General features: G+C 42.3%; 2 long non-coding RNA genes across 3 annotated transcripts in view; one reads left to right on the forward strand and one right to left on the reverse strand.

The window, feature by feature from the left end:
• LOC135097227 (uncharacterized) overlaps nt 1–24,522 on the forward strand; it is a 147,903-nt gene that overhangs the window by 120,797 nt on the left and 2,584 nt on the right. The gene's annotated exons all lie outside the window — the stretch shown is intronic.
• LOC135097232 (uncharacterized) lies at nt 483–17,311 on the reverse strand. The gene is made up of 3 exons (XR_010265490.1): nt 16,979–17,311; nt 16,409–16,541; nt 483–1,766 (listed from the first exon to the last, which is right to left on the reverse strand). It is a non-coding gene; the product is annotated as an uncharacterized LOC135097232 (long non-coding RNA).

Here is a 24,522-nt window from a genome sequence, read left to right on the forward strand (position 1 = left end):
ACACACACACACACACACACACGTGTATGCGTCACAAGTAGGAATGATAACATGTATAACTTTTCTCTCTTTCCCTTTCATTTATTTTGTATCGTTTTGCTTCACTCCATCTTCTGTTATTTTATCAAGTGTAACTAAAATAAATGCATGTGAATAAGGAGGAAAATAATGACCTCCATCTTTCTCTCTGTTCACTTCACTCAACTTTCTCTTCCTTTTTGAAATGTAGGAATTTAAAAATGAAAGAGTATATCACTCTATTGTTTACTTCTTTTTGAAATGTAGGTATCTGAAAATTAATCCATCAAGTCTAAGGAGGAAAATAATAACATACACCTTTCTCCCTTCACTGAAAACATAAGTATATTTTTGTTCTTTCTTCCTTCCATCTCTTCTTCACTCCATTTTCTATTCCCTCTTGAAGTGTATCTAAAAAAAAAAAAAATTGCACATGTCTGGGTTAGAAAATATAAACGGAAATATACCGTCCTCCCTTGTCTCATTTTAATTTTTCGCTTCACTCCTATTCTGTTTGGAAATGTATCTAAAAACAAGTGCTTATTGTGTCTAAGGAAAAAAAAATAACAAAGCGCATCTTAGAAGAAAATAGCATCTTTCTCTTTTACTTATTATCATCTTCCTGCTTTACTCCACCTCTTCTTCCCTTACCTTTTATAAATGTATCTAGAATTGAACACTCATGCCTAAGGAAGAAAACAATAACGAAAAGTTCATCTCTGAAAAAAAAAAAATAATAATATCATACACCCTTCTCCCTTTACTTATTTTCATCTTTTCGCTTCAGTTCACCTTCCCTTGCCTTGCCTTTTAGAAATGTGTGCAGGTCGTGGGAAGTAAAGTATATCTGTGCGGTCAGTTTCATCCTGAGTTTAGCAGCAGCATCGTCTTCCTTTTTGCTTCCATTTATTGTTTTGCCTTAGCCGGTGCAAGTGCGTGCGGCGGTCAGAGCGAGTCAGGAGGCTTTCCACTGAATGGCGGGGTCGGGTATATGAACCCCGCTGGTCGCCTCGCCTCGCTTTGTTGAGGAGTAAGAGACGTCTAGAGATCTGAGTCCAGTCGAGTCCAGCCCTCCAGGATCTGTCTTGCTCTCAGGACGTGCTGCAACGCTGCTTTTTTTTATTTTTATTAGCAGTATGTTTGGTCAGTGTTTATAGGGTTCGGTTAGAGGTCTTGGAGAAGAAAACATATTAAGTCGTTCTGATCAAGGAAAGATATCTTTTCTCATTTTTCACTCATTCACTTTTGCTTTCTGCTTCCTGCTGATCAAAAACTATAGACGCAAGCAAATAAAGAGATGGCAACATTTGTCTAGCACTCAAACCATACAGTGTTCAAGTGTGCTGGAGCCTAAGCTGGAATGAATAATACCACGGAAAATTTGAGATCTCTTGATGAAATCACAGCGAAAATGATTTTGTTGGCAATGGTAAAACCCTATAGTACTTGAACCCTGAACGAAGCAAATCCCCATTCGCTTCACTTGAGCAGACAAGAGGAATTCAAATGTCAAGATTTAAAAAAAGGAAGAGCGAAGAAGAGCAGAGTGGGAGAATGGAAGGGAAGAACAAATGAGAGGAAGAAATAAAATATTGGGAGAGGGAAGAGTGAAAGGTCAATTTTCAGGGTCAGGTTCTGGGTTGGTTTAGTGTGGTGCTAACGAGCCGGTGCGTGGAGAGCTGTGCGGGGCTTGTGTTCCAGGCATCCCGCTGCGGTGTGAGGGGAGGAGCCCGCCACCGCGCTAGTAACTGAAATGAAAAAAAAAAAAAATGTATTGTGAAGGATACTGTGAAGCGGTGAGGTTGGGTACTAACGAAAAAGAAAAAAAATATTGCAAAATTGGCAGGAATGTACCGAGAGTTCTTTCTAATAAAATGAAGTAAAAGAGAATGCAATATAGATGCGGTGAGGCTTGCACGCAAATGAATGGACCAAAAAAATATATATATAAAAAAAACCTGCCTAATGTTAAATGAATTATGGAAAGAGTATCACCAATAAAAGGAACTAAAAGAAAATGTAACATTGATGTGGTGAGGGTGCACGATAACAGATGAACTATAGTAACATTGATGTGGTGAGGATGTGGTGAGGGTGCACGATAACAGATGAACTGTAAAGAATGTATTATGTTACGTGAAGTGGGACAAGAATTCTCACCAATAAAGCGAGATAAAAGAAAATGTAGTATGGATGTGGCGAGGGTGCACACTGATAGGTGGACAAAAAGAATACTTAATGATGAATAAGATGTGGCAGGAGTCCACACAAAATAAGACGAACTGAAGGAGAATCTACTATGGCTGCGTGAGTGCACACTTACAGGTGAATTAAAGGAATGTGTTGATATAAAAATGTGACACAATTTCTTACTCTAGGTGCATAAAAAGGAAACGTAGAATATGTGAGGTTGGATGTACATTAATGAAAGGACTTACAAATGAATATAACGCAAGAAAAGTTGTGTAGGAAGTTTTCACGAATAATTCAAGTCTAAGAAAATGTGTTGTGAGAAATGCTGTTCGGGTGTGTACAATAAACGGGCTAAGAGAATACATAATATTGGTAAAAAAATGTAAGTAAATCAATGAATAAAATAAATAAACTAATAAAGTAAATTGCTTTTATTTCTTTATGAAGAATTATTGATATCTCTGAGTGAAGTAATGAAAGAAAATGCAGACTGATCCAGAAAAAAAAAGAATAATAGTCTGAGAAAAAGCCTTTAGTCACGTAAAGAGTTTTTGTTTATTTACGTTTATAAACATTCATGACTGAAATACTGATAGATGTGACAGGAGGGAGAGAGAGAGAGAGAGAGAGAGAGAGAGAGAGAGAGAGAGAGAGAGAGAGAGAGAGAGAGAGAGAGAGAGATTCAGCCTTTCTCTCACTTCTCTCTCACTCCACGCACGTCACAATTGCGTCACCACTCTCCCTTGACGTCACAGCCTCTCCCTCTCCCTCGTCTCCCTCCATTGCAGAGCTTCCCAACGCTGGAAACTGCCGCGGGTCTTACGTGAGAGAGAGAGAGAGAGAGAGAGAGAGAGAGAGAGAGAGAGAGAGAGAGAGAGAGAGAGAGAGAGAGTGCAACAGCAACAACTAAAACATGAAGATGAAGAATATGAATAAGAATAACAAGAACAAGAACAACAAAAACAACAACAACAATAATGATAGTAATAATAATAATAATTATAATAATAATAATAATAATAATAATAATAATAATAATAATAATAATGGTAATGGCAGTAATATTTCACAGATAATTAAGAAGACGTGGAGTGAAAACAGTGGACGGCTTAAGGCGCGTAATGTTTTTCTAAATTTGCTGAACGTAATAAATTTCTCGCCTCCTGTCTCTCTCTCTCTCTCTCTCTCTCTCTCTCTCTCTCTCTCTCTCTCTCTCTCTCTCTCTCTCTCTCTCTCTCTCTCTCTCTCTCTCTCTAGACCAGAAGAGCAAGAGAGAGAGAGAGAGAGAGAGAGAGAGAGAGAGAGAGAGAGAGAGAGAGAGAGAGAGAGAGAGAGAGAGAGAGAGAGAGAGAGAGAGAGAGAGAGAGAGAGAGAGAGAGAGAGAGAGAGAGAGAGAGAGAGAGAAGTACATGAATGCAAGAAGGCATGAATTTAAAGACGACAGGAACAAATAAATAAGGTCAAATAAAGGAACTGAATTTCATACTCGCATTCTGAAATTGTTTGTTCTCCTAGTGACTGTTTTCAAAGGTCACAAATAGTCAGTTGGATTCTTGTTGATGTTTTCCTCATTAATGGTACTAAAACCCTGTTAACCCTTTGACTGCCATTGGTACACCTTTCCCTAATTACCAATCACTCTGAGGCATCTTTACTTGTTCTACAGCCACATCCAATCCTTTGAACTGGGAAGAAATTGAGAAATGTATTCTTTTTTCATCGCTAACTTTGTCGTAGACGCTTATAAAGACTTGACGCATTGCTTCTGGTGCTGCTGACTGTTGTGTGTGGCAGTGGAAGGGTTAGTCTGTCGCCACAATCATGAAACGATCCTTGAAAACGTCAGTAACTTCCTCTAATTCCTCGCGATTACGTATCACTACAACAGTGAAAGTGTCCTTGAAACGCTATTTAAAATTCCCTTAGAGATTTTATTCTCTTAAAATTTCATTCCGATCATGAAAGTATTTTTGAAGACTTTAATATCTACAACTGCAGTACCTTCGAAAATCACAATAATTTCAACTACAGTCCTTTAATTGATGAAAGCACCTTTGAAACCTCCAATAATTTGTACTGGAGCTTGTCAAACTACAAATGGAATCATGAAAACCTCAATGAATTCGACTTAAACCTGTTAAATTACCACTGGAATCATGAAAAACCCAATAACTTCCAGCATGTTAAAACCACGAGAATCATAAAAAAAAAAGAAAAATGAAAACTCCCAATAACTTCCATTAGAGCCTTTAAAACTACCCCTGATAAAAAAAAAAAACACTCCAGTATCTTTCAGTACAGTACTGTCTGTCAAAGCATTCGAGATAAGACGCTTGGGGAAATGGTGTTTGTGTGTGTGTGTGTGTGTGTGTGTGTGTGTGTGTGTGTGTGTGTGTGTGTGTGTGTGTGTGTGTGTGTGTGTGTGTGTGTGTGTGTAGGTGTGAAAAAATAAAATCACTATGTTCATTTTGTTCACAGGAAGATTATAACCACTGCGGAGAATAGTGAAGTGTATGAAGTGTTTATGCAAAGTGTGCCTCATAAAATGACACTTTACGAAGGCCTGTGCAAAATTTAGTTAGTTTGAGTAAGATCCAAAATTTTCAGTCTCTCCACAAATTAGGAAAGAGATTTATGGATTGATTAAAAATGCTTATTAATTGCTCTCTCTCTCTCTCTCTCTCTCTCTCTCTCTCTCTCTCTCTCTCTCTCTCTCTCTCTCTCTCTCTCTCTCTCTCTCTCTCTCTCTCTCTCTCTCTCTCTCCTAATTAAAGTGACTAGGCCAATTATTTAATTAAAAATGGCGGGAAGGCGAGGAGGAAGAGGAGGAGGAGGAGGTGGAGGTGGAGGAGGAGGAGGAGGAGGAGGAGGAGGAGGAGGAGGAGGAGGAGGAGGAGGAGGAGGAGGAGGAGGAGGAAGAAGAAGAAGAGGAGCTGTATTAGTAATAGCAACAGGAGGAGGAGGAAGAGGAAGATGAGGAGGAAGAAGAATAGTAGATAATAAAGCAAGAAAGGAGGAAAAGAATAAAGATAGAGAAATAGATGAATCAGATTTTCCTCTTATAAGTTTTGTGCTCCTTTTCTTTTTTCTCTTCTCTTTCCTTCATTCCCTTCTCCTCTCTGCTTCCTTCTCTCATTACTTTCCTTTTTTTCTTCCAACTGCTTTCTTTCCTCCTGTCCTTCCTTTTAACCCTTCTTCTTCATATTCACTTCCTATCAAGTTTTTTCCCCCGTTTTAATTTTTTTTCCTCTCTATATCCTAATCTCTTTCTTTAATTTTTCTCTTTTTTTCCTATGATTTCATTTTTTTCTTTCAGCTCTTTATCTGGTAGAATTTCGTCTGTTTCTCAATTCTGTTAATCTCTCTCTCTCTCTCTCTCTCTCTCTCTCTCTCTCTCTCTCTCTCTCTCTCTCTCTCTCTCTCTCTCTCTCTCTCTCTCTCTCTCTCTCTCTCTCTCTCTCTCTCTCTCTCTCTCTCTCAATTTTCCACCCGAATTTTGTTAGTGGTAGGAAATGGACAGAGAGAGAGAGAGAGAGAGAGAGAGAGAGAGAGAGAGAGAGAGAGAGAGAGAGAGAGAGAGCATGTACAATCATTTCCCTTTTCAGTGTGTGTGTGTGTGTGTGTGTGTGTGTGTGTGTGATATGTGTGTGTGTGTGTGTGCTCTCTTTCCTGATATCATTAATCGTGAACACACACACACACACACACACACACACACACACACACACACACACACACACACACACACACACACACACTGAATGAGGGAAACACGAAAAGTCTATTTTATCTCAAAGGAATTTGAGTGAAAACTGAAAGCAAGATACGAGAGAGAGAGAGAGAGAGAGAGAGAGAGAGAGAGAGAGAGAGAGAGAGAGAGAGAGAGAGAGAGAGAGAGAGAGAGATGCAAGGAGGAGAGAATGAGATAAAGATAGGAGTGAAGAGCAGAAGGAAAGAAAGGAAGGAGGGAAAGGAAGAAATGAAGAGAACGAAAGAAGGAAGGAAGGAAGGAAGGAAAGAAAATGAGAGAGAAGAAAGGAAAGGAAGGAAGAAAGGTGTAAAGAACAAGAAATGAAAGGAAAGGAAGGAAAGAAGGAGGGAAGACGAAAAGACAAGAATGAAGTGCAGGAAGAAAAAAAGAAAGAAGGAAGGAAGGGAGGAAAGAAGAAAAGGAAGCTGAAAAAAGTTGAAAAAGAAGAAAACCGAAAGAGAGAGAAGGAGAGAGATAAAGAAAGAAAGAAGGTGAAAAGGAAAGGAGGAAGAAAGAAAGGCGAAAGGAAAGGAAAGGAGGAAGAAAAGAAGAAAGGAAGGAAAAGAGGACAAGAGATACAGGAAAAGAGGCGAGGAGGAGGCAAAAATGAGTGGTGGTGTAAAATATCACATCCTCTGGGGCTTCAAAACGAACTCGTATGCTCAGAAAAAGATCACATATTTCCCACCATCTCTCTCTCTCTCTCTCTCTCTCTCTCTCTCTCTCTCTCTCTCTCTCTCTCTCTCTCTCTCTCTCTCTCTCTCTCTCTCTCTCTCTCTCTCTCTCTCTCTCTCTCTCTTTATCTAAACAATTAAACACGCATGTTCATTGTGGCCTCTGCTAAAGTTATCTTTGTGGTGTATAACTATTTTAAAGCATTACTGTGTGTGGTATAATAGATATTAATATTTTGCTAAGATGTATAGGCACATGTATGTAACCAGTGATTAAATCAATGTATAAGTAATAAGCAAATAAATAGATTAATAAACTAGAAAATGATATGGTTATATATGTACAGTACTTACAATAGAGGTCATGTGCATCTATATGGCAAGTTCACCGGAGGTCAGACACGACCATATTTTTGTGTCTTTCTTATGGAGGGTTGAGAGTCTGAAGGCGTAACCACTTGTGTGTGGACACTTTCATCTGGTGTGTGGACAGACGTCGTACGTCCACCACAGCCGTGAGGGTGTTCCACCACACTACAGTGGCGGAGGAGAAGGCCCGTTGGTGGGTGGTGGAGCGAGACCCTGGCACCTCCAAGAGGAGATCGTTGCTCAATACCGTTCTCGTATTGCGCTCAGATCTCCTCCAGGTAGCCCTCAGGTCTGCTAGGTGAGGAACATTCTGGATCTGCGCCTTATGAAGCACTGTCAGCGCTGCAACTTTCCGGCGATGATCCAGAGTGTCCCTCAGCACCGGCCCATCCTTCTGTATCTGCTGCTGCTGCTGCTGTTGTCGCTGCCGCCACGGTTGCTGGCGAGGCTGCGTCTGTCTGGCGCCACTGATGAGGCGCTCTGCCCTCCTTTGCACTTTGTCCAGCAAGTAGAGATGACATTGGGCACTGGACATCCACGTGAGCGGCGCGTACTCCATGATGGGCCTGACCTGAGCCTTGTACAGGGTCAGGGAGGCCATCGGAGTCAAGGAGGTGCCTCAGACGCCTCAACAGTGTCACCTTCTGAGACACTTTTCGGGCCACGTCCTCGAGGTGACGGTCGAAGAGCAGCCGCGAGTCCACCTCCACGCCAAGGATGTTTACGCTGTCCTGCAGAGGGATGCTGTTGTCTCCCATCTTCAGCCTTCCACGCACCTCACGCGCGTCCTCGTGAGAGTGGGACACCACCATGGCCTGAGTCTTTTCGGGGGCAAACTTGACTTGCCACCGGTCGCCCCAGGCCATGATGTCTGAGAGCAGTGCATTGACTCTCTCTCTCTCTCTCTCTCTCTCTCTCTCTCTCTCTCTCTCTCTCTCTCTCTCTCTCTCTCTCTCTCTCTCTCTCTCTCTCTTAATCTTTACCTTATCATTTTCTCTTTCCCCACTCTTCTTTCTTCTTAATATCTCCTTTCTCATTCCTTCCTCTTTCACTCTCCCCTCACTTGCTCTCTCTAGTTATCATTCCTCTCATTTTCCATTTCTAATTCTCTTCCTCTTAGCATCCTCCTTCTCATTCCCTTCCCTTCACTCTCCCCCGCCTGTTGTGCTCTGACCCACTTCCCATCGCCACGGGAAGACACAGGACACAGAGATACGCTCAACATTCTTGACCTTTTCCTGACCTCTAATCCTTCTGCTTATGCCGTCAGCCTTTCTTCTCCGTTGGGCTCCTCCTATCACAATCTCATATTTTTATCTTGTCCTATCGCTCCAATCCCTCCTCAGGATCCCCCTAAGCGAAGGTGCCTCTGGCGTTTTGCCTCTGCTAGTTGGGGGGACCTGAGGAGGTATTTTGCTGATTTTCCTTGGAATGACTACTGCTTCCGTGTCAGAGACCCGTCTTTGTGTGCTGAGCGCATAACAGAGGTGATAGTGTCTGGCATGGAGGCATACATTGCTCACTCTTTTTCTCGTCCTAAACCTTCTAAACCTTGGTTTAACACAGCTTGTTCTCGTGCCATACATGATAGAGAGGTGGCCCACAAAAGGTACTTAAGCCTTCCATCACCAGAATCTCATGCACATTATATTTCTGCCCGGAACCATGCCAAGTCTGTTCTCCAACTAGCCAAAAACTCCTTCATTAACAGAAAATGTCAAAACCTTTCAAGATCTAACTCCCCTCGTGATTTCTGGCATCTAGCCAAAAATATCTCCAATATCTTTGCTTCTTCTTCTTTCCCTCCTCTATTTCAACCAGATGGCACCACTGCTATCACATCTATTTCTAAAGCTGAACTCTTCGCTCAAACCTTTGCTAAAAACTCTACCTTGTACGATTCTGGGCTTGTTCCTCCTTCTCCTCCACCCTCTGGCTACTTCATGCCACGTATTAAAATTCTTCGCAATGATGTTTTCCATGCCCTCGCTGGCCTAAACCCTCGGAAGGCTTATGGACCTGATGGGGTCCCTCCTATTGTTCTCCGAAATTGTACCTCCGTGCTTGCACCTTGCCTAGTCAAACTCTTTCAGCTCTGTCTGTCAACATCTACCTTTCCTTCTTGCTGGAAGTTTGCCTATATTCCACCTGTTCCTAAAAGGGGTGACCGCTCTAATCCCTCAAACTACGGTCCTATTGCATTAGTTTCCTGCCTATCTAAAGTTTTTGAATCTATCCTCAACAGGAAGAATCTTAAACATCTATCACTTCACAACCTTCTATCTGATCGCCAGTATGGGTTCCGTCAAGGCCGCTCTACTGGTGATCTTCTGGCTTTCCTTACTGAGTCTTGGTCATCCTCTTTTAGAGATTTTGGTGAAACTTTTGCTGTTGCCTTGGACATATCAAAAGCTTTTGATAGAGTCTGGCACAAAGCTTTCATTTCCAAACTACCCTCCTACGGTTTCTATCCTTCTCTCTGTAACTTCACCTCAAGTTTCCTTTCTGACCGTTCTATTGCTGCTGTGGTAGACGGTCACTGTTCTTCTCCTAAATCTATTAACAGTGGTGTTCCTCAGGATTCTGCCCTGTCACCCACTCTCTTCTTATTATTCATTAATGATCTTCTAAACCAAACTTCTTGTCCTATCCACTCCTACAGTGATGGTACCACCCTGCACTTTTCCACGTCTTTTCATAGACGTCCAACCCTTCAGGAGGTAAACATATCTATCACGCAGGGAAGCCACAGAACGCTTGACTTCTGATCTTTCTAAAATTTCTGATTGGGGCAGAGCAAACTTGGTATTGTTCAATGCCTCAAAAACTCAATTCCTCCATCTATCAACTCGACACAACCTTCCAGACAACTATCCCCTATTCTTCAGTGACACTCAACTGTCCCCCTCTTCTACACTGAACATCCTCGGTCTGTCCTTTACTTAAAATCTGAACTGTAAACTTCACATCTCATTTCTAGGTAAAACAGCTTCTATGAAGTTAGGTGTTCTGAGACTTCTCCGCCAATTTTTTTCACACCCCGAGCTGCTAACTCTGTACAAGGGCCTTATCCGTCCATGTATGGAGTATGCTTCACATGTCTGGGGGGTTCCACTCATACTGCTTTTTTAGACAGGGTGGAATCAAAAGCTTTTCGTCTCATCAGCTCCTCTCCTCTAACTGACTGTCTTCAGCCTCTCTCTCACCGCCGCAGTGTTGCATATCTAGCTGTCTTCTATCGCTTTTTTCATGCTAACTGCTCTTCTGATCTTGCTATCTGCATGCCTCCCCTCCTTCCGCGGCCTCGCTGCACAAGACTTTCTTCTTTCTCTCACCCCTATTCTGTCCACCTCTCTAACGCAAGAGTTAACCAGTATTCTCAATCATTCATCCCTTTCTCTGGTAAACTCTGGAACTCCTTGCCTGCTTCTGTATTTCCACCTTCCTATGACTTGAATTCCTTCAAGAGGGAGGTTTCAAGACACTTATTCATCAATTTTTGACCACTGCTTTGACCCTTTTATGGGACTGCCATTTCAGTGGGCATATTTTTTTTTATTGGATTTTTGTTGCCCTTGGCCAGTGCCCTTCCTACTTAAAAAAAAAAAAAAATGTATAGGCGACATCATTAATATAGCAATGTTAATACTTGTGAAATGATTATAATTTATCATTGAAAGCCAAAGTGTACTCACTACACAGCAAACCATTCAGGCAAATCTTAACGAGTGTTTGCTGTCAGTGAGGCGAGAGTGAAGTGTCGCCTTTCACGCCTCAGCGAGCCACACTCTGGCCTCCTGCCGGGTAGTGTGTGTCGCCTCATAGGAAAGCATACTCGCCTCACACATGACACCTCCGCCACCAGATCATGTGTTCGTTTATCTGTCTGTCTGTCTCTAATATCAGTTGATATGCACGTGGATACAATTTAATTACTGATTTATTTTTATATCTTTACTTCGGTCCACCGCCCGGCCATCACAAGTCTCCGGAGGATGGTTGCCACCCTTCATGTACAGCGCTGGTGGAATACATGCCTTGTCCTTGCCTGCTAGTTTGTCAATGTTCTCGCAAGAAAAATATATCACACAGTGTATATACCAAAGTATATATCGTTTTATCTAAATTATCATTTTATCTAAATGAGACGTTGATCAAACATTTAATGGCAATGATGCAGACGTTGTAATGAAGATGAACACAAACACCACGTGACTGCGTGACGCGAGTGGCACAACAAACAATAACAACACACAGCTCGCTCAGTGGGCGTGGTCTTAAGAGTATGATCACTCGGGAACGAAGACACCAAAACGCCTGTAACATAATTCCTTTTTACTTATAGAACTACTAAGATACTCTCATGTATAACACAACTCTTTATTTTTCCACCATCATGGCGACTCCTACACCAGCCTCAGAGTCCCCATCTGGGGAGGGGACCATAAATGTCCCCAGGTCGGACTGCCTTTCTGTCGACGACCCTAAGTGTCTTGACACCCCCCTCAACTTTTTCTTCATTAATTTGTGCAACATTCGCGGTCTAAGATCTAATTTTCAATCTGTAGAACACCACCTCTCCTCTTCTAAACTTCATTTTCTTTTCCTCACTGAAACTCAGGTGTCTGAAGCAACTGACAGTAGCCTCTTTTCTGTTCACTCCTACTTTCTCTATCCTCATTTTCGATCCAAAGCTGGATGATGCGTTTATGTGTGAAACGACTTAATCTGCTCTTGTGCCCACGCTCTTGAATCTTCCGAGTTTTCCACCATCTGGCTACGACTACAGAGTCACTCTCAAACTAAATTTATCTGTGCTGTATACCTCTCACCTAACTCCTCTGTTTATAAGAAATTCTTTGACTACTTAACTTCCAAAGTGGAGCACATTCTGACTCTCTTCCCTTTTTTACAGATCTCCGTTCTTGGAGACTTCAATGTTCACCACCAGCTTTGGCTTTCCTCCCTCTTCACTGACCATCCTAGTGAACTAGACTTCAACTTTGCTATCCTCCACGACCTAGAGCAATTGGTGCAACACCCTACTCGTATTCCTGACCGTCTTGGAGATACGCCCAACATTCTTGACCTTTTCCTGACCTCTAATCCTTCTGCTTATGCTGTCACCCTTTCTTTTCCGTTGGGCTCCTCCCATCACAATCTCGTATCTGTATTTTGTCCTATAGCTCCAATCCCTCCTCAGGATCCCCCTAAGCGAAGGTGCCTCTGGCGTTTTGCCTCTGCTAGTTGGGGGACCTGAGGAGGTATTTTGCTGATTTTCCTTGGAATGACTACTGCTTCCGTGTCAGAGACCCGTCTTTGTGTGCTGAGCGCATAACAGAGGTGATAGTGTCTTGCATGGAGGCGTACATTCCTCACTCTTTTTCTCGTCCTAAACCTTCCAAACCTTGGTTTAACACAGCTTGTTCTCGTGCTATACATGATAGAGAGGTGGCCCACAAATGGTACTTAAGCCTTCCATCACCAGAATCTTATGCACTTTATATTTCTGCCCGGAACCATGCCAAGTCTGTTCTCCAACTAGCCAAAAACTCCTTCATTAACAGAAAATGTCAAAACCTTTCAAGATCTAACTCCCCTCGTGATTTCTGGCATCTAGCCAAAAATATCTCCAATAACTTTGCTTCTTCTTCTTTCCCTCCTCTACTTCAACCAGATGGCACCACTGCTATCACATCTATTTCTAAAGCTGAACTCTTCGCTCAAACCTTTGCTAAAAACTCTACCTTGGACGATTCAGGGCTTGTTCCTCCCTCTCCTCCATCCTCTGACTACTTCATGCCACGTATTAAAATTCTTCGCAATGATGTTTTCACATCATGTGTGTTTTCACACACACACACACACACACACCAAAGCGTAACCACCACCACCACCACCACCGTCACCACAACAACACCAAAACATCCTCCCTTTCTCGTGGTGGTGATAAATCTGAAGGGTAAGGGAAGGGAAAGGAGAGAGGGAAGGAAGGAGGAAGGAAGGAAGGAAGGAAGAGCAGGGTGGAGAAAAAGGAAAGGAGTGGAGGGGTAAAAGTGTGGATAGACGAATGGGAAAGAGGGAAGGCAAGTGACACCAACACCGTGGGGGAAGCGAACGTGGATAACAGTGAACACTGGAGAGAGAGAGAGAGAGAGAGAGAGAGAGAGAGAGAGAGAGAGAGAGAGAGAGAGAGAGAGAGAGAGAGAGACTGCCACGTGTAGACCAGACCACTTTCTTTAGCTTCTCTCCTATAATAGTAACTATAATATTAATAATTATAATAATACCGCTACTACTACTACTACTACTACTACTACTACTACTACTACTACTACTACTACGCTACTACTACTACTACTACTACTACTACTACTACTACTACTACTACTACTACTACTACTAGCAATGATCTGTGCACTGTTTTTTTTTACATACACAAAACACAGAAAATACACAAAAAATAAAATACAGTTAAACTTTTTATGAATATTTAATTCATATAACTGAAATTATTATTATCATTATTATTATTATTATTATTATTACTATTATTATTATTATTACTATTATTATTATTATTATTATTATTTATTATTATTATTATTATTATTATTATTATTGTTGTTGTTGTTGTTGTTTTTGATGATGTTGGTGGTGGTAGTGGTGGTGATGGTAGTATTCATCTTAAAAGAACGTTGGTTTAAAGGTTCCTGAGCCCTGACTGGCCAGCCAGCAGCCAATAACGAGAGAGCGTTATCCTGCCATGTGTAGAAATGTGTAGAAATAAATAAAGAAAGAGATGAACCAGTACAACTAATAAGTACACAAAAAAATAAGTGATTAATTAAATATATATCAATAAACAAACGAAAAATAAATGGAAGAAAAGTATTGAAGAAGAAAAAGAAGAAGAAGAAGAAGAAGTAAAATTCCTTTACGTGCTTATAGTAAAAACTACAACAACAACAACAACAATAACAACAACAACAACAACAACAACAACAACAACAATGATAATAATAACAAAAACATTTCCTTTCTAATTATGCAAAACAATTCAATAAAATAAACAAAAAATAAAATAAGCAACAAATAAAAATGCCAAATAAAAAAATCATGATCACTTTTTATATAAACGCTCCCTCTTGGTCCCTCTCCCTCTCTCCCTCTCCCTCTCTCCCTCCCTTCTCTTTTCATCAATCTCTCTCTCTCTCTCTCTCTCTCTCTCTCTCTCTCTCTCTCTCTCTCTCTCTCTCTCTCTCTCTCTCTCTCTTGTACTTCTTCCTCCTCTCCCTTCCTGCTTCTTCACACTATGAGAATATTCACGAAAAATTACATACTGGCTATGACTTGTGTGTGTGTGGGGGGGGGGGTGCCATATATTTGGTCAGTTTTCCTTCAGCCACTGTCTACACTACTGGTAATTGCACAGTATCCATCATTGCTGTTGTAACTCAACAAAAAATGGAGTGCATTTTCTTCCCTCTGGCTTTTTTTTTTTTTCTTTTTCTTTTTCGTAGGTATGAGTGTGTTCCTGCGTTGAACAAGTCCATGTACTTTAATTAAGTAGACCTTTGTGTGTCGCTCAAGTACCGAACGGCCTGGAAACACTGAGCCAAAGGGACGCCGCTCAGTCTGCAGCCAGTGTGGCGGCGTATCTTGTGTGGTGCGCGTGTGTATCGCATTGTGTTCCTCCTCAAAGACTTAGTGGTGGTCAAGATAACCAGGATTGGCCAAGCCCTCCCCGAAGTGTGCTACCAGTAGTGTACAGGTGTGTTGAGTAGCCGCCAGGTGTACAGCCACACGTGTGTTGTGTACAGAAAGATCTTCTGCGTGTGTTGCAAGTTCCATCATGCCGCTGGCCCGGGAACCTGCACCGCCACGATCTCAAACTGAACGCCATTCTGTTGTGTCAGTCTGAGACGCCTCCGTCCCCCTCTCCCACTCCTCTCCCCACCACTCACCAACCACTCCTTCCAGTCCCCCTTCCGCCAGCACCTTCTGCTCCTTCTGCCCTTCTGCGAAGGGGCTGCTAGCCACTACCTGCCAGCACTCCTTCCTGCCCTTACCCGCCTCCCACTTTTTCCTGCCCCTTCCTACAACCCACTTCTTCCTAACCCCAACATCGTCAACAACAACAATAACAACAACAACAACAATAACAGTCGCCACCACCACCACCACCACCACCACCACCACCACCAACAACAACAACAACAACAACAACAACAACAACAACAACAATACAGTAACCAGTGGATTTATTTATTTATTTATTTATTTGTTTATTTATTTATTTATTTGTTTTTTTTTTCTTTTATTATTTATTTTTTTATTTTTTATTTATTTATTTATTTTTCTTTTACGTAATGAAGGGAGACGAGCATGAAGCTTTTAGCGAGGCACACAACAGCAGCAAGACAAAGACGAACAATCAAGACACACACTGCTTGCTGATAGTCGCTTTCTTCAACTTCTCCCCTTTTATCGGAAATGAAACTATCACCGTCTCTTTTAGTCTGGGTCGTGCACAGGGGGAAGGACCGCGAACCTTCACTGAAAGCAAAAAAAAAAAAAAAAAAAAAAAAAAACACGGGAACACACACACACACACACACACACACATACACACACACACACACACACACAAATGAGGTAGGGGATGTTACCTACCCCTTTTATCCTTTTATCAGCGAGATAACAGCTCTTTAGCGTTGAAACAAAGGAATAAGAGGGTGCGAGAGAGAGAGAGAGAGAGAGAGAGAGAGAGAGAGAGAGAGAGAGAGAGAGAGAGAGAGAGAGAAACAGGCAGACCTGGTGGCTGATTGACTGACTAAATGAGATTGAGATTGAGAGGAAAACCCACAGAAAAGGAAAGAAAGAAAGGAGAATAAGAGGACACACACACACACACACACACACACACACACACACACACACACACACACACACTTGGTAATAAGGAGACATTATTTACGTAAAGCCCTTCTTGTCAAGCCTAGTAAGAGCCAATGACACAAACAAAACACTACCAATAATTTTTTGTTTACTATTATTCAGTAGGACACACAGCTTCCTGTAATAATGCGTGTGAACTGTCTTAGCTTAACCACTCTTCATAAGGAAAGTTTAATCTTGAAATGGAAGCCTTTTCCTGTGATAGATCCAACAGGCAGTGAAGTATTCCGAATTACTCTGCGAACAATACCTCAAATAATTCATCTGATTCAGTGACCACAATTAACAACTAACCTCATAAAAAAAGAAAGAAAAAATGACGTGAAACTCCGGCCTGCAATATCTTAATCAGGCAGCTTAAGGTTCAAATCCTGGAACAAAGGACAACACAGGGTCAGACAAGGCTTGGGTAGAAAATTAGCAGCAGACCATTTAAAAATACCTCAGTCATCCCTTGACTCAGTTGACGCCCAGCGGCAGAGGCCCATTTTCTCTGAAGCCACGGAGTTCACAGGGGTCACAAGGAGGGCGAGGCTGCGAGACCTGAGCGGGCGTGCGTGTGGCGATTCGGAAGCCTGGGAAGAAATAAAAGGGGGAAAGAAAAAGTATGTCATTGATAAGATTGAGTCAAAAAAAAAAAAAAGATAAATAAATAAGAAATAATACTGTAAATATGTAGATAAGGATACAGTCAAAACACGAGAGGCGTGAAAGGAGAATAAAATGGTTGAGAGTGACAAAACAGAAATGTGAGGAGGAAAAAGAGGAATGAGTGTTAAGAAATGATGATAAAAGTGGAATGTAGAGCCGAGATACGAAGAGGCTAAAGCAAGGAGAGAGTGAAGGCTGAGGAGATGATGAGGGGTGAGGGACAGTGAGTAACAAGGAAGCCGATGAAGGAACGTGACCCGGACACCAAATTAATAATGTTTGTCAAGTAGAAGGAAACAGAGAAAGAAGATGTGGCAACGTGCACGACCTGAAGCATTCGTATCTTTAGTATCTTTAGTACCTTTCCTTCCTCATCCCGTGCCTGCCTGCTCTCCTCCACTAATCCACACTGCGTCACCCTCCACCCTGCACTGCTTATTTCCTCATGTCCCACGCTCACTCTCCACTGCACACTACATCCGCTGCCTCGTCCACCAACCCTCCTCCTCCTCATCCCATAGTCCATCCTGCGGCTTTGACTCGCTGGCTGCTTGTTTCCTGTCCATCACTATCCCCTTCACTTCGTGCTTTGCGTTGTTCAACCTTCATTTTCTCCTGAGAGCTGTCCTCTCTCACCCCTTCCTTTGCCTTGCCTTCTTTAGAGTGGTGTCTTGTGTTTTACCATGAAACTGCTTTCGTGCTTTTTTTTTCGATCATATTTCATCGTATCTTTAGTATTTTTGTTTCCCTGTAGTTTTGCCGCGTGGCGCCGTTTTATCCCGTTCTTGTGGCGTTTAGAATGAAGCAATTAATATCACTTCTTGTTTAACGCCCCCTGCTGCCCATCAGTAAGAGGAATGGCAGGTGTGAGACTTCCTGCACCGTCCACACTGTCACGAGTTTCACAGAGTTTCACAGAGTTGATCTGTAACGCCTTGTCATGTCATAAGGACTGTTTTCAAAAGACAAAGAAATTACTTTTCTATCTGAAGAGTATTTTTTCGAATAATGAAACAAAATATTTGTTGAACCTCCCCTAAAAACTTGAAAACCCTCACAACTTGTACTAGAGGCTGCTACAGGCGGTCGAGGAGAGACACCGAGACGCTTGCAAATATCCATATCCCAGTAAAGCCGCGTGGTGTGTTCCTCTGTGTCTGCGACAGTTATGCACTTGTTGTCTCCTTGCATTAGTGAAAGGAATGTTCTCATACGCAAGTGCACCTCTCGTGTGTGTGTGTGTGTGTGTGTGTGTGTGTGACCGCTAGACTTCGTGTACAGGGAAACCACTTTTCCACTCATCATCTCCCAATGTATCGTGGTCACTTTACACTCATTTTTCTATTCTCTGCTTGTGTACTTTGTTTTATTCAATCCTTGTGTTTTGGTGTATTTTCTCTTCTCTTGTCAGTGTTTACGTAGGTTTAACAGGAAGGTGTGTGTGTGTGTGTGTGTGTGTGTGTGTGTGTGTGTGTGTGTGTGCTGGGTTTGACTTTACGAATTTACGAAACTGTTTAAGGCTCATAAATCTCATAATAAAAGTGTATGTGATTAATATTCACCTCAGTCAAGCTCCCTACATTCATCTATTTAAAGACCCCTTGATAAAACTGCTCTATAACTTCATGAAAATACGCGATTATGTGCTGAAAGATGATTGAGTAAATGGAGACAAAGCTAGTATAGTTACCCCGAGTAAAGCTGCGAATCGTTTTCTGTGGTGAGCGGTCGGGGACGAAAGATAGTGAAAACGGGCGTTTCTCTCCTCTAGACGGACGAGCAGTCACCGGCAACTCAGTTATTCCATGTGTACAGGGAAGTTTTGGGCTTCACTAACTACATGGAAAGAACAAGAATATTCAAGTATCTATGTTCTCTCTCTCTCTCTCTCTCTCTCTCTCTCTCTCTCTCTCTCTCTCTCTCTCTCTCTCTCTCTCTCTCTCTCTCTCTCTCTCTCTCTCCACTATCCCATCATCTTTCTCTCTTTTTCATTTTTTTTTTTGTCCGTTTTCTTTATACGAGCAGTCATTGGGTGTTGTTTTTCACACTGGTGTCATGCTGATTAATTTTGCGGTTATTGTCACACCTTATTAACTTAGTCATCGCTCGTGTCACCTCCATTTTCCTTATTCCTTCTATCTCATTATCACGCTCTTGTTTCATTCTTTTCCTTCTTTCCTTTCCATCTCTCCTTTTTTCCTCCTTGTCACTCTCGGTCTCAGCTTTCTCCCATCTCTCTCTCTCTCTCTCTCTCTCTCTCTCTCTCTCTCTCTCTCTCTCTCTCTCTCTCTCTCTCTCTCTCTCTCTCTGTTATCTACCTTACAATTCTCACCTCTTTCCCTTCACTGTTGCCTCTCCTCCCATTCTTCTCTCCTTGGCCCTCTTCCTGCACCTCTCAGTTCTCTTTCGCCTCCATATTCGTGGTGGGCAGCCCGGCGCTAACAGCCACAGACAGGCTACCATCCATGTCCCTTCTCTAGCATCATGAGCTGTGGCGGCGGCTCCAGCAGTCTTCCCAAGCACTCCTCACGCTGGCGGGAACTACTGGCCGGAATGGTGAGGGCCCCGCAGCGCCACAGGTGTATTAAGACTCGGGAGTGCGAGCTTTCTTGTACCCTGATGTGTTGGGTTGCAGCGTTTGTAGGTACACGTTCCTCTGTTTTGTTTTATGAGCTATCATGACTGTTGTTACTGTTACTGTGACTGAAGCCAAGCAAGGGACGAGAGTTAGGAAGCTTGGAGAGGCTGGAGTGTCAAGAACTGTGGTGTTTTCACTTGGGTTTTCTTTTCTTTCCATCTGGCTGTGACAGCTTCCGTTGGAGACTTGTGCCTTCTCCCCACACGAGTGGCACCAAGCAAGGGACAAGGAAAAGAAGGGAAAAGATATGTAATGGGAAGAAGAAAATATTTATATGGTAAATGCTACTACGGTCAATGATTTTTCTTTTAAATGATTGCAAACTTTTATTACTTGGCAGTGAACGCTAAAACATCAAAATTTGTGTAGTAACAGTTTAAGTTTAATAGCAATATACAAGGAAATGTAGTTAACATGCACCAACGGTAGACTGACGTTACCTGTGTGTCAAAGGTGAAGAAATCTCTGGATCTGAGATAACCTGACAGCGAGTGAAGGGTGAGGGACCATTAATCTGGCAGTGTACAGGAACGCCGCCTCAGCGACGCCTCAGAGCCAACACGCAATGGAAGAGCAACATTTCCTGCAATGAAGCGTTTGTGTTCTTGCACCTTTTTCACACAAAAACTTGTACCAGTGATACTATCGCCGCTCCAGTCATCACACCATCACAGCCACAACAGTTACAAGTTCACCTGTCCATATGCACCACATTTATTGCCACAACTAATGCCATGTTCACTACCACACACACTACCACTGCTAAAACCACCTGCAGCACCACCTCTACCACCACCACCACCACCACCACCAACAAACACATCTGATACCGGATTTCAAAGCAGACATACCTCCACATAAAGGTGATTTTAAATACTACAAGACAACTACCACGCTACTGTTGAAGAATCCGTTTTTCGTGATGGCGTCAGTCAGAGATGGTAGTGGGCATCCTGAGTCAGACAGAATTCGGTTGGCATTTCTACTTTTACGTTTGTTTCAAGGACAGGACATTACCTGCGCCCCTCGCGTGTGACTGACGGTCCCCCCACTGGTCAAATACAAGGCCACAGAAAAGAAAACGGTGAGGTGTCCTGTTGTGTGGAGTTATTTACTAGTCAGCTGCATCCAAAAATGTGGCAATACTGAGTCTTCCCTTTGTCTGAAAACTTTCTTACTTTTCCGCATTCAAAGTTCATCCATTCCTTCACTGAAAAGCATTCCCCCCTCCCCGCTCTCTCTCTCTCTCTCTCTCTCTCTCTCTCTCTCTCTCTCTCTCTCTCTCTCTCTCTCTCTCTCTCTCTCTCTCTCTCTCCCCTCTCACTTTCAGTGTCCCTGTGTGTATGTGTCTTTAATGGCGTTGAGGGCGTGCGTTGTGGCTGCTCTCTCTCCTCACTCTGGCCAAAACTAGACCAAACCTCACAAAACTGGCATAAAGGATAAAGTGAAAATAAAATGACAATAAACAAGACATAAACACAAGGCAAACAACAGCAAGTAACGAAATGACAACACGGCGGTTTGATCTTGATCTTGATGCTACAGGTGGTTCGGGAATACTCCAGAACCAGGCCTTTATAACTTCAGCTCCTGTAGGAAAACGGAAAATAATGGCAGACAGAAAAACAAACATAATGTTTCACACCACTAATTCCTACAACATCTAGCGCGACACGTTTTGTCTTTCACAGCCTCAATCATCCTGTCATTCGTCTCCTCACACCGTCCCAGCAGCAACGCCATCCACTCCCTTCCTGTCTTCTCCACTCTAACGTTCCCCAGTTCCCTCAGCACCACTTGCGTCATCTCATCGTTGTGTCTGGCATACTTCACACACTCCAGCACTACATGCCCCACCGCCTCATCCTCTCCCATGTCACAAATCTGGCACACTTTGCTTCAACACTCACACCATCTGTAAAATTATTTGGGAAACACTATCCATTTATTTTTATTCATTTTGTTTAAAGAATGTCAATGTTTGACTCAAGTTTAGGTACACAGCAGCAGCAGAGGTAATGTGCAATAGGCGTCTGATATATATATATATATATATATATATATATAATATATATATATATATATATATATATATATATATATATATATATATATATATATATATATATATATATATATATATATATATATATATATATATATATATATATATATATTGTGGTGTAGTACTGAACTTAGTGAGGAATGGTGACATGGGCTTCCATGTTTTATATATGCAAATGCATGTTTTGACTATATTTAAACATAAGTGCATATTTATCACTTTTTTTCCTTAACACTTCATATTTTTTTAGTTTTTGTGTGTTTATGATGAATATTGTATATGTAATATTATCTTAATCATAATTTCTTGTAAATCTCATAATTAACAATTTAAAACAGATTGTGAGCAGGATTATGGCGCACACTTTGTAAGTGGCAGCCCTACACTCAGTTAATACGGTGTAATGAGGTGTATTGGTGCTTTATACACCAAAAACTTGTCTGGCTGTTTTCTTTCCATATTGCACAAATAGCACAGTCCCACTCTGAGCTGATGTAAGGAATGCACCGGTGGGTTTGTCTTGTTAAGTAAAGGATTAGGTTAGTGCGTAGTGTTTGCCTCTTTAGTGCTTCATAGAAAAGTGCCACTCAGCCACAACTCTTTTGTAAGTCTTTGTAGTACACCACTGCACAAAACTTATGTCATTTCCTTGTAGATCTTGTTTGTATTTTATTCCAGCATGCTCAAGCCCACGGGTGATTTCTTTCATTGATATGCAGGCCTCACGTACACTTCATTCTTTGTCAGTGTCGTACTGTATTCGCGGTGATCAGTGAACTGCTGGCTGATGCAGATCTAGTCTTCTCTTGGGGACTTATTGTCTGCATGTTGACAGGCTGGATCAGCAGAGGAGCCGACACCGCACAGCTCGGCGCTCTTCCCCTGTGCCTGAGCAACACTGCGCTGACACGTCTGTCTGATGCAGAGAGGAGACAGCAAGCGGGAGGCGAGGCTTGGCGCAGTTTTGACATGTTAGGCAGTTAGTGTTCTTAACTAGAGTAAATACACTTGAGAAAAGTAATATACGTGGGGAAAAGGTTTTCAGTTCAAGTTTCCCATGAGATGAAAGTAAAAGGCATGTAGAAAGGTTTGTGTTAGCAATTGTAGATGCAGTTATGGTAGAAAGTTTGTGGGAAAGGGAAATTGTTACATGTTAAGTGTCTTGTTGGGGCAATGGAAGTAAGTGGAAGGAAGGAGAGGCTTTGCTAAGTTTAGCCTTGTCTGAGTATTACTGTACTTGATTAGGATAAAGAGTTGTGAAAAAAAAAATTTTCTACACATATTTCAATAGTTCTGGAAATAATACCTTCACATATAGCATATAACATGGATGGTGTATTTCACTTGTTAATTTTGAGGGTAATTGCTATAGTGTGCGTCCTTTACTTTTCGTTTTCTCTCACGGTTAAGGCTTCCTGTCGTTATCTCTCATGGCAGACTATGATATCTCGCCTCGGGTCGGTTCACCTAACAAACTTTACACATTTTCATTCTTATCTCAGTTATATTTGTGTACTTTGTAATTCCTAAACTGGTGTATACCTTTAAAGGACACTACTACTACTGTGTCATGTGTATAATCACGTTGAAGAAAATAGCCTATCATGTTTACGAATTCAATTTTTTTTCCTCTCAAAGTCCACCAGACTGATACACTTAAATGTGAAAGGAGTGGTTGTAACCCCCTTAGAGGGCTTGGATACCATCTACCATAGTTCCACAACAGAAGGGCACCAAGCAATCCTTTGCGTGAGGCCCCAGGATGCCAGAAAGGGCCTGGTTAACCGAGGAAAGAATACTGGATGACTTGTGATGTCAGAGTAAAAAATCAATAAGGGAGAGGAAAGGAAAGCTTCGAGTGAGGTTAGTCAGTCAATGCAGAAAAAATATAAGAAAGGAACAGCTGATAAGCAATAGGTCTTCTGATCCTGCCAGTGGAGGGAAGTGGAGAGGGAGAGAGAAGATCCTTGCAGATTCCACATACTCAGTAAAGAAATTTGACGGAATAAAGTGAGTGTAGTAGACTAACACGAGAGTAGGAGAGGCCAGCCAGAGATGAGAGAAAAGAAGGGGAGAGGAAGACAAGGAGAGGAATTGTTTGCAGACTTGTAGAGTTTTCAACGGTGAAGAGATTGCAATGGGTAACTAATGGTAAGACGAGAGACACCGCGAAGGATGAAGGAACTGCACGAGTGAAGAGAAGTGACGAAGAGAGAAACTCCTTAGAGATTTCTGATACACACTGCAGACTTCCAGAAGATGAAGATACTGTGATGGATAACTGAAGGGGCACATGAAAGGATGGACGAGTGAAAGGCAGTGAAAGAGAGACATTGCTTAGAGATCTCATCATTTTTATAGGGAACTTGAATGCAGAGAGAGCAAGGGACGCTGGCGGGAATGAAGGACACAGATGAACGAGATGTGAAGACGATAAGAATTGCTTGTATATTAAGAAGACTTGTTATTGTGTAGTAAGCAGCTACAATGGCGATGGATGTGTGGAAAGAAGCAAAGAAGAGATACATACCTTAGATCTCAGAGTAAGAGAGTTCCTAAGGAATGAAGTGACTGAGAGACTCCACCCAGTAAGACAGGAGTGGCGACGGGCAAGAATGAATGCTGTGGCTCAGCGACATTTAGTGATTACTTGCAGGCTAATGAGATGTATTAGGGAAAGCTGACAAGGTGAAGTGACTCCATTAGTGCCTTTGCCAAGACACAAGTAACTACCTAGAACAGAAGAGATGGCTCACCTGAAAGAAGTGAAGGAGAAAAAATTACTGCAGGTATTGCAGATCACACACACACACACACACACACACACACACACACACACACACACACACAAATGCTCCATTTCACTATATTGTGGTGGGCAAGTTTAGCGTCAAGTGTTTATCCCTGGCCAGGAGGCGAGAAGGCGAGGTGGTGAGGGGGAGCCGTGTTCCCGCTGAGTGTCACCTCTGTTTATTTATCTCACAGACGCCACCTGTCCCCCGCTGCCGCCACACCCCACATTACAGTGAAAAGATCCCGGCACAAGCTGTCTGAGGCTCCTGCGAGAACCTGCAAGGCGAGGAGGCGTCACCACGGGAGTGCTTGGCAATAATGCAGCCATGCTATTATAGAAACCTGCTGCTCACACCTCTCTCTCTCTGTCTCTCTCTCTCTCTCTCTCTCTCTCTCTCTCTCTCTCTCT

This window comes from Scylla paramamosain, unplaced genomic scaffold (genome assembly GCF_035594125.1).
Source record: "Scylla paramamosain isolate STU-SP2022 unplaced genomic scaffold, ASM3559412v1 Contig15, whole genome shotgun sequence".
NCBI lineage: Eukaryota > Metazoa > Arthropoda > Malacostraca > Decapoda > Portunidae > Scylla > Scylla paramamosain.